This window comes from Lissotriton helveticus, chromosome 1_1 (genome assembly GCF_964261635.1).
Source record: "Lissotriton helveticus chromosome 1_1, aLisHel1.1, whole genome shotgun sequence".
NCBI lineage: Eukaryota > Metazoa > Chordata > Amphibia > Caudata > Salamandridae > Lissotriton > Lissotriton helveticus.
The window spans coordinates 587,390,826-587,404,429 of NC_136057.1; positions in this window are offsets into that span (position 1 = coordinate 587,390,826).

The window sequence follows — 13,604 nt, forward strand, 5'->3', positions numbered from 1 at the left end:
AGATGGAGCCCCAGGATGCTGCATCATAGACGGTAAGTGCTTTAATGTACTTTAAAATGTATTTTAAAGTAATAGAACCATGTAGAAGAGGGTGGGAGGGAGGCGGGCGGTGCGTAGTGGAGCTACGCGAAGTGTGTGGGTGGGTGTAGCGTCCTCCCCACTTCACGAAGCTTCGCATAGCCCCACTACGCTCACTACGCCCATTCTTACTAATTAGTGACCGACAGCCCCTTACGTGATGAAACCATTGAGTGCACTTGTTTCAAAGGGAACTCTCATCCTCTGTGTGTCGATCTCCTGGGCATTTCGGCACATTTATCATGTACACAATATTACGAGTGCCTGGTGTACTGGAGGCCCCAAGTGTCACCCGCGGTACGATGCGTCTACTATAACCAGGGGTGACAAGAGGTGGGACAGCGATGGATGGGTGCAAAGGTTCCCAATTTGTGGTCAAATCTTTTGTTTCCCTGCCAGCGTGAATATACCCCATACTGCTACTAGTTGCCTGGGAAATCGGAGCTGGACTCATCTGACCGTGTGGGTCCTGGTCCGTGATATGCAGTATGGACTGCCTAACTTGTGGTGTATGGGGTCGGCTTGAGGGAAGATCTCTCATTGATGTTTTAACCCGTTGGACAGCTGAATGTACTTTGGTTAGGGAATCAATAAGGTTGAGAACGGATGCTTTAAGGGCATGGATTTCATTCATTAAATTTGATAGCTCCATAGATATGGGCATAGACCCTTGGGAAGTGTGTTAAGGGGAACTTGTAGTCTGGTGATTTCTGTGACATTTATCAATTCAATTGTGCTGGACCCCTTCCGTTGTGTCTAATTCCTGGACTATGCAGCCACGATTGGACACTGCATATTCCCTGTGTTCCTGGAACCCTGTCTTGGGGGGCTAGATGCTGGGGCTGTGGTTTCTGAAAGGGAAGCATATCTATTGCTGCCAGGAAAGACAGACAGGACGTTTTGAGAGGAGGATGGAGGGAATTCTACAGTGTTTTGACTATCAGTTACCGCACCTGGAGATTCTGGGTGTGGGACTCAACCGGCTGAGCACTTAAACATATCCGGGATACACTTTTTGGGCAGGAATATTACTTCCCACAACTTGCCTAGGGCTGTTACAATTAGCTAACATGGTATCGGTAAGGGTACTATCAAGAATGCCCTCACACTCAATCAAAAGATTGTCAGTTCTATTCTATACCTCACTTCCTGCATCTTGATTAGTGTGATGGCCTTTTTTCTTGCCCTTCTTAGCCTTCTTTTTATGACCTTCACCCAATCCTCCCTCACATGCTTTCCTCCTGCCCATTTGGACTCAGATAACAATGGAAGAGTGGCCAAAAAAGAGATTACAATATGTCTACAGGAGTGACACGAGTGTCAGAAAGTCCAGGTTGATTATGCTGGAGGGGGCAGACCTTCGGAGCAATTATATACTGTACTAATCACAACACAATTGCAAAAAAGTCACCTGGGAAAGACATAGACTGGCCATGAGGGGAGATAACATGGGGGTGGCCCAGTACAGCCTCTTCTGGCCTCTGACGGGCAAGGAGGGCCCTTCCTTGGCCCGGGCGCAGCCCGCGCGTCAGGCGCAGCGGGAGCTGCAAAGTTAATTTATGCACCTACGGTGTGGGTAAGGGTATTGTCCGTGCAGCATTGAGGGGAACCTGGGGAATACAGTCCCTGGTGCTGGCTCTCAACCCCAATGTTCTTCCAGGCAGGCAGAGGAGCGTCCCATGCAGCGGGAGCTCCCAAGTTCGTTTATGCGCCTCCTGCGCGGGAAGAGGTATAGACGGTGCAGCGTTGCGGGGGAGACTTGGGAATGCAATCTCTGGCGCTGGCTCTCAACACCGATGTCCTTCCAGGCAGGCAGAAGAGCGTCCCCCTTTGTCTCACTGTCAGGGAGAAATACACAAAGGGCAACTGCCAAGCTATTCACAGTCATGTGACACAGGACACATGCAGCAAATGGTTAAGTCAAGATAATGCCAACTTTCTACAAGAGAGTTTTAAACTACAATTAATTTGAATGAAAACATAATTTTCCGATCTGCTCCCAAACATCTTACCTGTTATTAAGTGTAAAAATGTAAAACAATCATATCCTATGAGATATATAGGGCTTGCAGTAGTGAAAAACAACTTTAGACGGTTTTCATTACCAGGTAACTTAAAATATAAACCAACATGCCCTACTTTTTAAATACACCTAAGGAGTTACTCATATGTACTAAAAAAACGACGGTTTAGGTCTGCCAAATATTTATTTTAACAGGTTGGAGTGGCAGTTTAAAACTGCACTGCAAGCTACAGTGGTAGGCCTGGGACATGCTTTAAAAGGATACTTTGGTGGGTGGCACAATGAGTGCTGCTGCCCACTAGTTGTTGAAAATGGCAATGTGTATGTACATAAGCGGCGTTCATTTTGTGTTCACTGTACCCCTTGTTGTAAGCAGAACGGATATCGCTAAAACACTGACTGTGTCATCCCGCTAGCATAGACCCATGCACACACGTACACGACAGCCATTTTAGGTATCATGGTCTCCTGGTTCACGATCGATCATCGGCACAATTCCCTGACCCTGCAAGTTTCCCCATGCACCCTGACCGCCCCCGCTCTCACATGCACGAGTCATGAGCCCTCCCCTCCCGAATGACTCTGTCTCTGAGAATCGCACCCCGCGCCTGACCAACACCTCCTGTCCCTCCATGAATACTCCTCCTGTGATGACCTCTTCCTCTGAACCTAACTGTTTGCACGGACCGCTGGTCATCCCTTAGCCTAAGTATGCAGTTTATTGCCCACTACTGTATGCACTCGTCTCTCTTGAAAGAAGCCACTATTGATCATGACCACCCCGCCCCCTGAGATTCGATCAGGCACACACATTCCAATGGAATCAGCAGAACTCTCAGCTGCGTGACAGCCCCCTCCCATTGCATGAAGGATAAGGGCCCCTACTGTAGCCACGTGTTGGAATACCTTCATACTACACAATGTATTGATTGTAATAAAAGGATGCCTGTGTGCCACGAACCTGTGTATAAAAGGCGAAGCCTCAGAGAAACTTGTTAGAGCACCTCCCGAAGACGCTATGCGAGTGTCCCAAATGACATGCTCTCCTCTGGAGTAATAAACTCTGTTCTTGTTTTCCTGCCTTCAGCGCCCGTCTCTTTATTTGGTAATTATTCAAGATGGAAACGAAGAGTCGCCCTGCACCAGCAGCCTGGGCATTGGGTGCGATATGGGCGGACTTTTCCACAATTGGCGTCCCAACGCGGGGTCCATCAGCGACATAAGGTCCGGTAAGAGAGGTCCAGACGATGGGGTGAACATCTAAATGATTGGAGTATACCTGCCTTGAGAGGGCCCTCGTCCGGCTGCCGATTGAATGAACTTCACCGATTCCGAACGGACCTCTCTCAAGTGACCTATTGTCCTGACTGGAAGCCCACAGGAATGCTGCGGTAAAAACATGGAGAAAGAGAACGATCGGGCGCTGGAAAAAGGAAGGCGAAGAACTGTCCACATGGTCCGGTCCGGGTAAGGTCGTGACACACGACGAGTTGCGAAATTGATTGATTGATTGTTTGAAAATACTAGTATTACTTATTGATTGCTTCTGAGAGATTCTCTATTTGCAAACAAGCACAGAGTCGCCATACTCTGTTTAGTCTTTGCAGATAGTGAAGGATAGGTAATGCAGACTTTTGTCCCCATTGTAATCCGTCATACCTATTTTTCTCCCCATTGATTGATTGATTGAATCGAGCATTGAATTGTTCGAAGTTGGTTCTCTTAAGGATCTTCTCTGCCTGCAAACGGGGAAGAATAGGAATATTCTCCCTCCCTTTGCCGGTAGTGAAGGGTAGGTAACACAAGCCTTTAACACGTCGTACCTATTTCATTCCTCATTGATTGATTGATTGTCCGAACATTGACTGTTTGGAATTGGTTCTTTTTGGAGGTATTCTCTATTTGCAAACAAGCACAGAGTCGCCATGCTCTGTCTAGTCTTTGCAAATAGTGAAGGATAGGTAATGCGGACCTTTGTCCCCCGTTGTAATCTGCCATGCCTATCTACTCCCCACTGATTGATGCACCAGTCTCACCCGGACCATTTACTAGAGAAAGGTCATCTGGCCCGACCAGAGAGCACCCCTAGTGAAAAGGACCTATGCAATAATAACGAAGTGATCACTATATCCTGTTAACAGAAACTTTAGCATGAAACAACCTGGAAAGAAAGGAATAGGAAAACGAAAATCAGTAGGCCACTGATGAACTTTTTATTAAATAACGAACAAGGAAACGATAACAATACTTAATGATAAAACCTATTATTGTCCTAGAAACAAGAAACGTTAGAAATAAGCCCGTAATAAGAAACCTGAAAACAGTAAGAGAAACCAAGCGTGACATTGCAACGGTCACAAGGCAACGAGGCTTCATTGCCCCTCACTGCCCCAAACATGTCTGTCCCACTGCCTGCCACGCCCAAATAACGGCAACTTGGGAAAGATACAAGTCAGCAGACATCCGCCCCCATTCTGGAAACTTCCAAAGTGCAACAGGGTTGCGGCTACGCCCAGCCGGAAGCAACACATATAGGGCGGGTCCTGCTGCCAACCGTCGACCGGAGATCATCACGTAGGGTGTAGCCGGAGGAGAGGCCGAGGCCAACGGGACCCGGCTAGGGGGATTGCTACGACCACCCTGGAGAGTTGCAGGGGGGGGAATGCCCGTGTCCTCGACCCTCCCCTCCCTCTCCCAGTCCGGCCACCATCAACCAGAGGCTGAGGCCGACGGGATCCGGCCGCGGTGGCGGTAACACTGGAGAGTTGCAGGTTGACCCTCTCTCTCCCAGTCTGGACCAGCATCCATGGAGGGCCTGGGAGTGGAGAGGCCACTGCACGAGGGGCCCAGGGGAGGCGTCACATGCCAAGGCTTACCCCACCGGATGAACCAAGGAACCCGTTCCTGGGGCCAGGGCGAAGAGCGTCCGGCCGCCATCCACCGAAGGCCCGGCCCGAAAACATGCCAGGCGCCACTTCTTTCTTCAATAATGGCTGCGACAACCCTGGGGGGGGATGTCCTGCACATGCCTCCGACCCCCCCCTCGTCCTCATCGCCTGGTCCGGCCATAACAAATGTCAAGCGAGACGCTGTGGGCTGCACTGGGAGGGAGAGACGGTGCGAACAAGCCTCTCCCGCCTACCCAGGTGGAGGCTTCCAAGCCGCACCCTCAGCGCTCCAGGCGCCCGGAAAAGGGTTCTTCCACTGTGGCGATGCTGCAACGCCTCGCCCGGCAGGGTAGAGCCCGTCCGCTCATTTGACCCCCGCGATCGCCGGTAGCTGCCGAACTTTCAAAATGGCGATCGACCTGGCAAGAGCGGGCCCAGCATGAAGGAATGGCCCGGTCACTTGTTGACTCCACCATCATAGTTCTCCACAACCTTGAAGATTCTAGAGGAGCCGCGGGAGTCCCCAACCCCCGCAGATACCCCCGACGGGGAATGACTGCCATGATTGCCCACGGAACAATGGAAATATAGCCGCAGGACGTCGGCACTTCCATGCTGTCGCCAGCCTCAGTTTGAATGACTAGAATCCTGCAGACTACAGTTCAGATCAGTTCCGGTGGAAGCACAGTATGACCCGGTAGGAACATTGTTGCCTCCCTCCCCTTTTGATTGATGGTTCAGACCACCGATCCCTTCTTTTACCCTTTAACGGAACTTTTGGACTGCCGAAAGAAGCTCTGGGCCAAGCACGAGTTAGTAGACATTTAGACTATGCCTGGTTCTGCCTGACTGCACCCAAAATGGCGCCGATGCAAATGAAACTCTCAACTCCTTATTGTACCCCGATTGCTCAGCCTTGATGTCATAGGATATGTATGAAGTTTTTTAAACATATAGATTGATATAGGATGTGTACTGATTATGAGTTCGGACAATGGATTGATATAGGATGTATACTGTCAGCTCGGACAATGAATTGATATGAGATGGGTACGGGTTATATGTTCGGACAAAGAATTGATATTGGATGGGTACTGGTTATGTGTTCAGACGGTAAATGGACATCAGATGGGTATTAATTGAACATTCGGACAATGAATTGTTGTTAAGTTTGACGCATCATGATTATTGAAAGTTGGAAGGCCAACACTTATGACACTCGCTCACACTGAAGTCTCGACATGATTTTATTGCGCTTTTCGCACTTTTATTATGAAATAAACGACCACTGACTCCACTAAAGTTTTTACTAATAAAGTATCCCCGCATCTACAGTTCCAGCCTGCTCCGTGGCTGGCCCACGGGGTTGTAGGCCCATATTTATGCACCATCAAAAGACTGTGGGGAGCGCTGTGGTGGCGCTCCACTCCCAGCTGCACTGCTATATAGGATTCAAAATCCATTACGTCCATTTACCATTTACCATTTCAAGGTAACATTATGCAAAAAACGATTATCACTTTCTTTATCAAAGTTTTATCTCCATTTTTTCTTTTTTAAACCAGTTTGTCTAATCCAAGTCCACATCTATCACAAAATGCATTTTTAAAAGCTTCTCATTCTCTCGTGTGCCCATCCGAGCCTCTTCCGGAAAACGATAAAAAACGCAACTAGTAGTTCCGAGCAGCAGTTCTTTATTTTGACCCAATGCATTTCGGGCGGATTATTGGCCCTTCGTCAGGGGTAACTGTTTAAAAAAGAAAAAATGGAGATAAAACTTTGATAAAGAAAGTGATAATCGTTTTTTGCATAATGTTACCTTGAAATGGTAAATGGACGTAATGGATTTTGAATCCTATATAGCAGTGCAGCTGGGAGTGGAGCGCCACAACAGCGCTCCCCACAGTCTTTTGATGTTACATGGTGCAGCTAGGGCGAGGCACGAAAACCCAGTTTTGCACGCAACCTTCGAAAATAAAGGACAGAACAGACTATTGGACTAATAGGGTGTGCTGACCACCCTCTTTTGATCCATATTTATGCACCGACATTCTTATTAAAGATTTTTGGAAAAGGCAAACGTAGTTGTCACGTGTGAATTAGTAAGTTCGAATAAATGACCACTGTTTAAGGATTAAAAAGTATAGTACGAAGAGATACTGCCAAAAATGAATGGTACAGGTTTTGTTGTATGTACTGTGCACATTTTTGTACAGCCCAAAGCAACCGCTAAATAAAAGACCCTGGAATTCAGTCTATACTTTATATGCTACCGGTATCAGAAAAAAATGTGCTAAAAATGCCCCTAAGTCGCTCCAAAGGAGTGCCATCTGGCCTCCCTACATACGATCCGTAATACCACACTTGGGTGACCTATGCTATCCACCGGCTTCCGATAATCATCTCTCACACACTAAAAGGTTCATCTAGGCTTAAATGCCGAGTTGGCAAGAACTGCGTTCCGGGGAGATAGACCGAGTATGTAGTAAGTAAAAGCCTTTTCGGGTTTATGCGCGCTGATGTGTTCTTAAAATGCTGCCCCGCCCCCCTTCTTTTTCCTTCTTTCTGCAGGTCACCTTGGAACATCGATTAAGAATACAAAGAAGGAAAATGGTGATCTAACGGACGAAGAAGACGGGAAAAAGGTGTTTGATTATGGTGCCCACGCATTCCGAATAATACCACCAAAAATAATGTGCACACATGATTAAGCACTCCACACTTAACTGAATAGGGAAAAGTTTAGGGTATATTTCGAGGTAAGGTTTACACAAGTATCCTCCGCCGAGAGGACTAGGAATATTGCCAATGCATTCAAAATCTACTGCATCCTTTTTCACATCCTCATAGACATGTAACTATAAGCTGCCTCATTGTTCTCCAATTGACACCAACTGTTGTCTCAACCTAGAAACGCACTTGCTAAAAAATGACTCGAATACACCACCGTGAGCATTAGCCCGACCAGGTCAGTTCATGACCAATTGCCAACGGCGTAAGTGTGTACAATCAAAGCCACCAGTAAAAGGCAGCCAACGAATAAAAGAGAAGAAAGGGGTAAAAAGAGCTTAGGATGATAAGGGTGCGCGGCATACAGAAAAGGATAATTTTGGCCAATAGCTGTTTATGTTTTGTCTGGGATCTTTGTATGTAATACCTGTACTGTCTCCCCCGTCTGAGTTTGTGTGTACGTGATGTATGGATCTACGTCATCCCTCCGTTTGTGTTTCCATATTACTTAACCCCTGTTGTTCTATGTTGTGCGCGCACTGAATGGTCCATTATTGTACACGTCTCTCTCTCTCTCTCTCCCCCCCCTCTCTTTCTCTCTCCATGTCACACGTGTACTGAATGGACCACTTAGAGTGCGGTCTCTCTCTCTCTCTCTCTCTCTCTCTCTCTCTCTCTCTCTCTCTCTCTCTCTCTCTCTCTCTCTCTCCCTCTCCCTCTCCCTCACTCTCACTCTCACTCTCTCTCTCTCTCTCTCTCTCTCTCTCTCTCTCTCTCTCTCTCTCTCTCTCTCACTCTCTAAGCCCCCCTATTCCCTCCTCCCTTGTATGGTAACGTTGTGCTCCGCCCGGCACAACACCTAATTGGGTCTCCTCGAACACAAAAGTGTTTGGAAAAATTGACCGGAACTAAACGATTGTGACTCGCCATATTACTACCTCCCCTTTCCTGTAAAGCGATAGAACCCGAGTTGGTAATGAAGGAAAGGATAGGTAAGACGATGGATGTCCCCTAATCTGGCCTTCTATGGGGGGACTATAACGTCAATGGCCTTCTGTTTCTCAGTTCGCTAAAAATGCTATTCCCAATGCACAAATTACTTCGCTCCTCTGCCCTTGAGTACGAATGTCCAGAGTACCCCACTTCTCCCGATCGACCCCAGCTCCCTGTCCAAAGCACCCACGCGCCCCTGATCAATCCGATGTCAGCTACCCACGAAACGTAATTGATGACCTTGATTAACGGTCATTTCCCAGGAAAGCCATGTTTTACGTCCAACCCCTCCCCCTTCTTCATGACGATAACGTCCCACTTACAAGAGTTAGCCGACCCCGAAGGGAAATGTAAGAGTGTCGATACTTGGGTTAAAGGGAAGGGCGAGTCTCTACATAAGGACTCGATTTTGAGTTTGATATAATACACTGCGTATAAAGGTCCTATTTTTCTCCACGTACATCACGAATGAGCACCGAACAGGGTTATGAATTCCATAGCAATGCACTCCTACAGACTCCATAAATGACGACTTCTGACTGTGACCGATGAACTTATCCCCCACCTACATAGGATTGGGGACGGAATTGAGATGTATAAATGTCTTCTCCTGCCAGTTTTTTTAAAAACTTGTTTTTTACTCATTTAAAGATATAATAACCGGAGGAGAGGAGCTGGACGTGACGCACAGCCTGGCCACAGATCATGAAGCACATATGACCACAACCTAAGGTGGAGCCGCAGAGCAACGAGACGCGGGACGAGGCACAACTCTCAAACTCGGCAGATGAAAGAATGAAGGGCTACCTTGAAGCCCTCGACTTGCTGACCCACTTGTGCCTGAAGTCCCCCGTCCCCTTTTGAGTCCGACTGATGGGCCTGCCTGCTCATTGTCCTTTGCTCCCTTGGTCTCTTGGTGTGTTCGACGATCTGGCCCCACTCCGCCCTCTCTTCCCTCGATTATTCAACAAACTCTTTCATATAAACTTTTGACTATGGAATGGGATTTTGCCACGGAAAAAGAAAGACACGCAGGTGCCCAGCATGAGGCACCCCTAAGAAAATGAGTTAGGAAACAGGACTGTGATCTAACAGCAGAGGACTGATCGCACCCTGCAACGCGTAAGGATGATTCCGAGCTGGACTTATAGCTCCACCGCCGGTGCTCAAAAGCGCCAACGAAAAGAAAACGGACTACCAGAGTCTACCAATGGTGGCTCGTCGTTGAAAAAGACATTTTCACTAAGACCCCCTCTTCCTGAACTTTCTACCCACCCCTTGACTAGCTGTTAACATTGAATTGCATTCCTCCCTCAATTTTATTGCTTACAAAAATGTTTCGTCGGTCACCCATGTATCTAGCTCTCCAAAGTACTGATAAGACCCGAAGGTATCAGATTACTCTTAATTAATGTCATCAGAGAAAAAGTCTGAACTTGATGCTGTAATGTTTCGGAACCTCTTTTCTTGACTCCAACTAAAAAATTATGCAGATCCCTAGGATTGTATGAAGAACCCAACAAATGTAAATTAACATGTAGTGCATTCTGCCTATCGCATTAACTATGTAGAAACTGAACTTGCTTATGTAAAAAAGCGGCGACTGTTGAAAATGGCAATGTGTATGTACATAAGCGGCGTTCATTTTGTGTTCACTGTACCCCTTGTTGTAAGCAGAACGGATATCGCTAAAACACTGACTGTGTCATCCCGCTAGCATAGACCCATGCACACACGTACACGACAGCCATTTTAGGTATCATGGTCTCCTGGTTCACGATCGATCATCGGCACAATTCCCTGACCCTGCAAGTTTCCCCATGCACCCTGACCGCCCCCGCTCTCACATGCACGAGTCATGAGTCCTCCCCTCCCGCATGACTCTGTCTCTGAGAATCGCACCCCGCGCCTGACCAACACCTCCTGTCCCTCCATGAATACTCCTCTTGTGATGACCTCTTCCTCTGAACCTAACTGTTTGCACGGACCGCTGGTCATCCCTTAGCCTGAGGATGCAGTTTATTGCCCACTACTGTATGCACTCGTCTCTCTTGAAAGAAGCCACTATTGATCATGACCACCCCGCCCCCTGAGATTCGATCAGGCACACACATTCCAATGGAATCAGCAGAACTCTCAGCTGCGTGACAGCCCCCTCCCATTGCATGAAGGATAAGGGCCCCTACTGTAGCCACATGTTGGAATACCTTCATACTACACAATGTATTGATTGTAATAAAAGGATGCCTGTGTGCCACGAACCTGTGTATAAAAGGCGAAGCCTCAGAGAAACTTGTTAGAGCACCTCCCGAAGACGCTATGCGAGTGTCCCAAATGACATGCTCTCCTCTGGAGTAATAAACTCTGTTCTTGTTTTCCTGCCTTCAGCGCCCGTCTCTTTATTTGGTAATTATTCAAGATGGAAACGAAGAGTCGCCCTGCACCAGCAGCCTGGGCATTGGGTGCGATATGGGCTGACTTTTCCACATAGTAACATTTAATTTTAGCAGTCGTAAAGTACAGAGTGTTAAAGTCAACAAAAACGAATTCAGAGAAACGGGAGGCGTGAAGGCAAAATAATTGGTGGGGACTACTACAGATAGATGTCAGGTCTAACAGTAGAGTTACCATTTTCTTTATATATGGCCTTTGAACTACCCAGTCTAACTTAGAAAAAAGTTTCATTGAGAAGGCTTTTAAAATACCTAAAAGTGAGACTTTTCCAAATGTTTTCAAAAGGTTTTTTATTTTTTCATTTCTGCTAATGGTATCAATTTAAGTAATTTGCGATTTAATAGCAAAAGCCTATGCACCGTCACAAACTATTATCGCCAGGACCAGTTTCCAAAAACTCAGGTTTAAAATAACCAAGTAGCTTTGATATTTCTAGTTAGGTGGATTAAGTTATAATAGAACGTGGACACGTTCGTTCAGATTGCATAATCGAATTATTCTTGCTACCGCTGCGATTTCGAGCAGTTGAAATGTTATTTTTGTATCTGCCTGGTGCTTTAATGCCCTTTACAACTAGCAATAAACTCACTCCCATCAAAACAGTACAGAAGGATACGTCCTCTTTCTTGAAAGTACATATTCCTGATGGAGCTGAAAAAGTTCCATAAATCAATGAAGTAATTGCTATATAATGACCTATTGTTAGTGTGCGCGCCCAGAATGATGTCACTAGGGGGTAATGGAGCCACTGAATCAAAAACATGGCAGCTGTTTCTAATTTATTTGAGAGTCAGTTTGGACAGAAAATTAAATAAACACATAGACATGCAGGACAAGGGCAAGTCCCTGCGTTAGTTTTATGATGTTTAATTCAATCACAGAAGTCAGCAGGCAGTCGGTGCTATGAAACGGTCTCATTAATTGCCTGTCTCATATCTCACACACACTGGTCGCGTTCACCTAATTTTAGGGCTCAGCACTTTATTTGAAGGCCTATCTTAAAAGGCAGAGATTAGAGCCCAGTCCCATAAGATTTCACATTTTGAACACTGCTGCATTCGAATAAACGAGCTCAGCAAGGGTTAATTGAATGTTAGGCCTGCATTCTGTTACATCTGCACTCTCCTCTATAGGTTTTACGTTTTGCTTTTCATTTTAAATAAGCAGTGTTTTAGGTATATTTTAATCTTTGGAAAAAAAAGAAGTTTAGCATAGGTTTGGAAAATTGTCCGTGTGTGTCTCAGTGATCTTTGTAGAAATCAGTTGTATTATGGTTAGAAATTGAAATTAGCTGGAATCAGAGAAACCGAGGCAATGGCATTCCGGGGCATTAACTTTAATCCGCATGTCTGTCTGTTTGCTTTATTCTGACTCGCATGATTGTTGCCACTTGTGGTTTATATATATATATATATTTCTCTGTGTTTCTGCATGCCTCATTAAAAAAAAAAACGACATACCTGGACGCTTGCAATGTGTCTTCGTTTGGAGGACTAAATTGGTGTGTTTTATCATCGGAATTGTGAAAAAAATAATTGTGATATTCGCACCGACACGCACGTCTTTAACTAAACACACATTCAGCACCCTACTGTATCCCATGTGAATATGATTTATTTCTAAACCTTAAGATCTGCCACGTTTTTGTTCAAATGTTTAACATGATTAAAAGTATAGTGGTAGCCATGATTGCACAGTAGTTGATATCTTTCTTGTCCCATTCAACGCGGGGTTTTATATTACCAGCGTATGTTTAGCACATTTCTGCTTTTTGTAGAGCCTCATCGCTGGACTGATGACATTTTGCTCTGACTGTGAGACTAGGTTGCACTGTTGCACTGTTCGACGTATTGTTTTGTGATGGTGTGGTATGTGCCTCGGTGAGTATGCCATATGACTGCCGTGTAATTCGCACAACGAGATTCAAGACCGCACGGATTGAGGAATTTGATGTTATTAAATGGCGTTGTTTTATGAGTATATATCAAGAGAGCTGTGGTATGCATAAGGGTGAGTGACAGTTTATCATCCTGTAGTTCTGTCACGTCAGGTTATGTGAAGAATGGAATGTGTTGCTCAGATGGTAATGCTTAGTCATGCTCAGATGGTAATGCTTAGTTAGTTTTATGAATTTGGCATTGTGACATGAATGTGAAGTTGTTGCATTGCTAGATGCTCATTTGTACAGCGCTTACTATATATAATGTGAGTGATACAGAAAGGTAATCAGAATGTGGGTTCCCTTTCCAGTTTTTTGTAATACTTGACCCGAGACAGAGGTGTCTCTAGACATTTTATGTAGCTATTTTTCAGAGGTCTTTGGATAACCTCTGTTGCGTATAGCCTTCAGCTTTGTGCAGCAGGAGTTTGCAGCAGGCAACCAACCTCCCTTGTGGCCAATTCTCTGATGCACATGCAGTTTGCATGCCAGTTCTGGC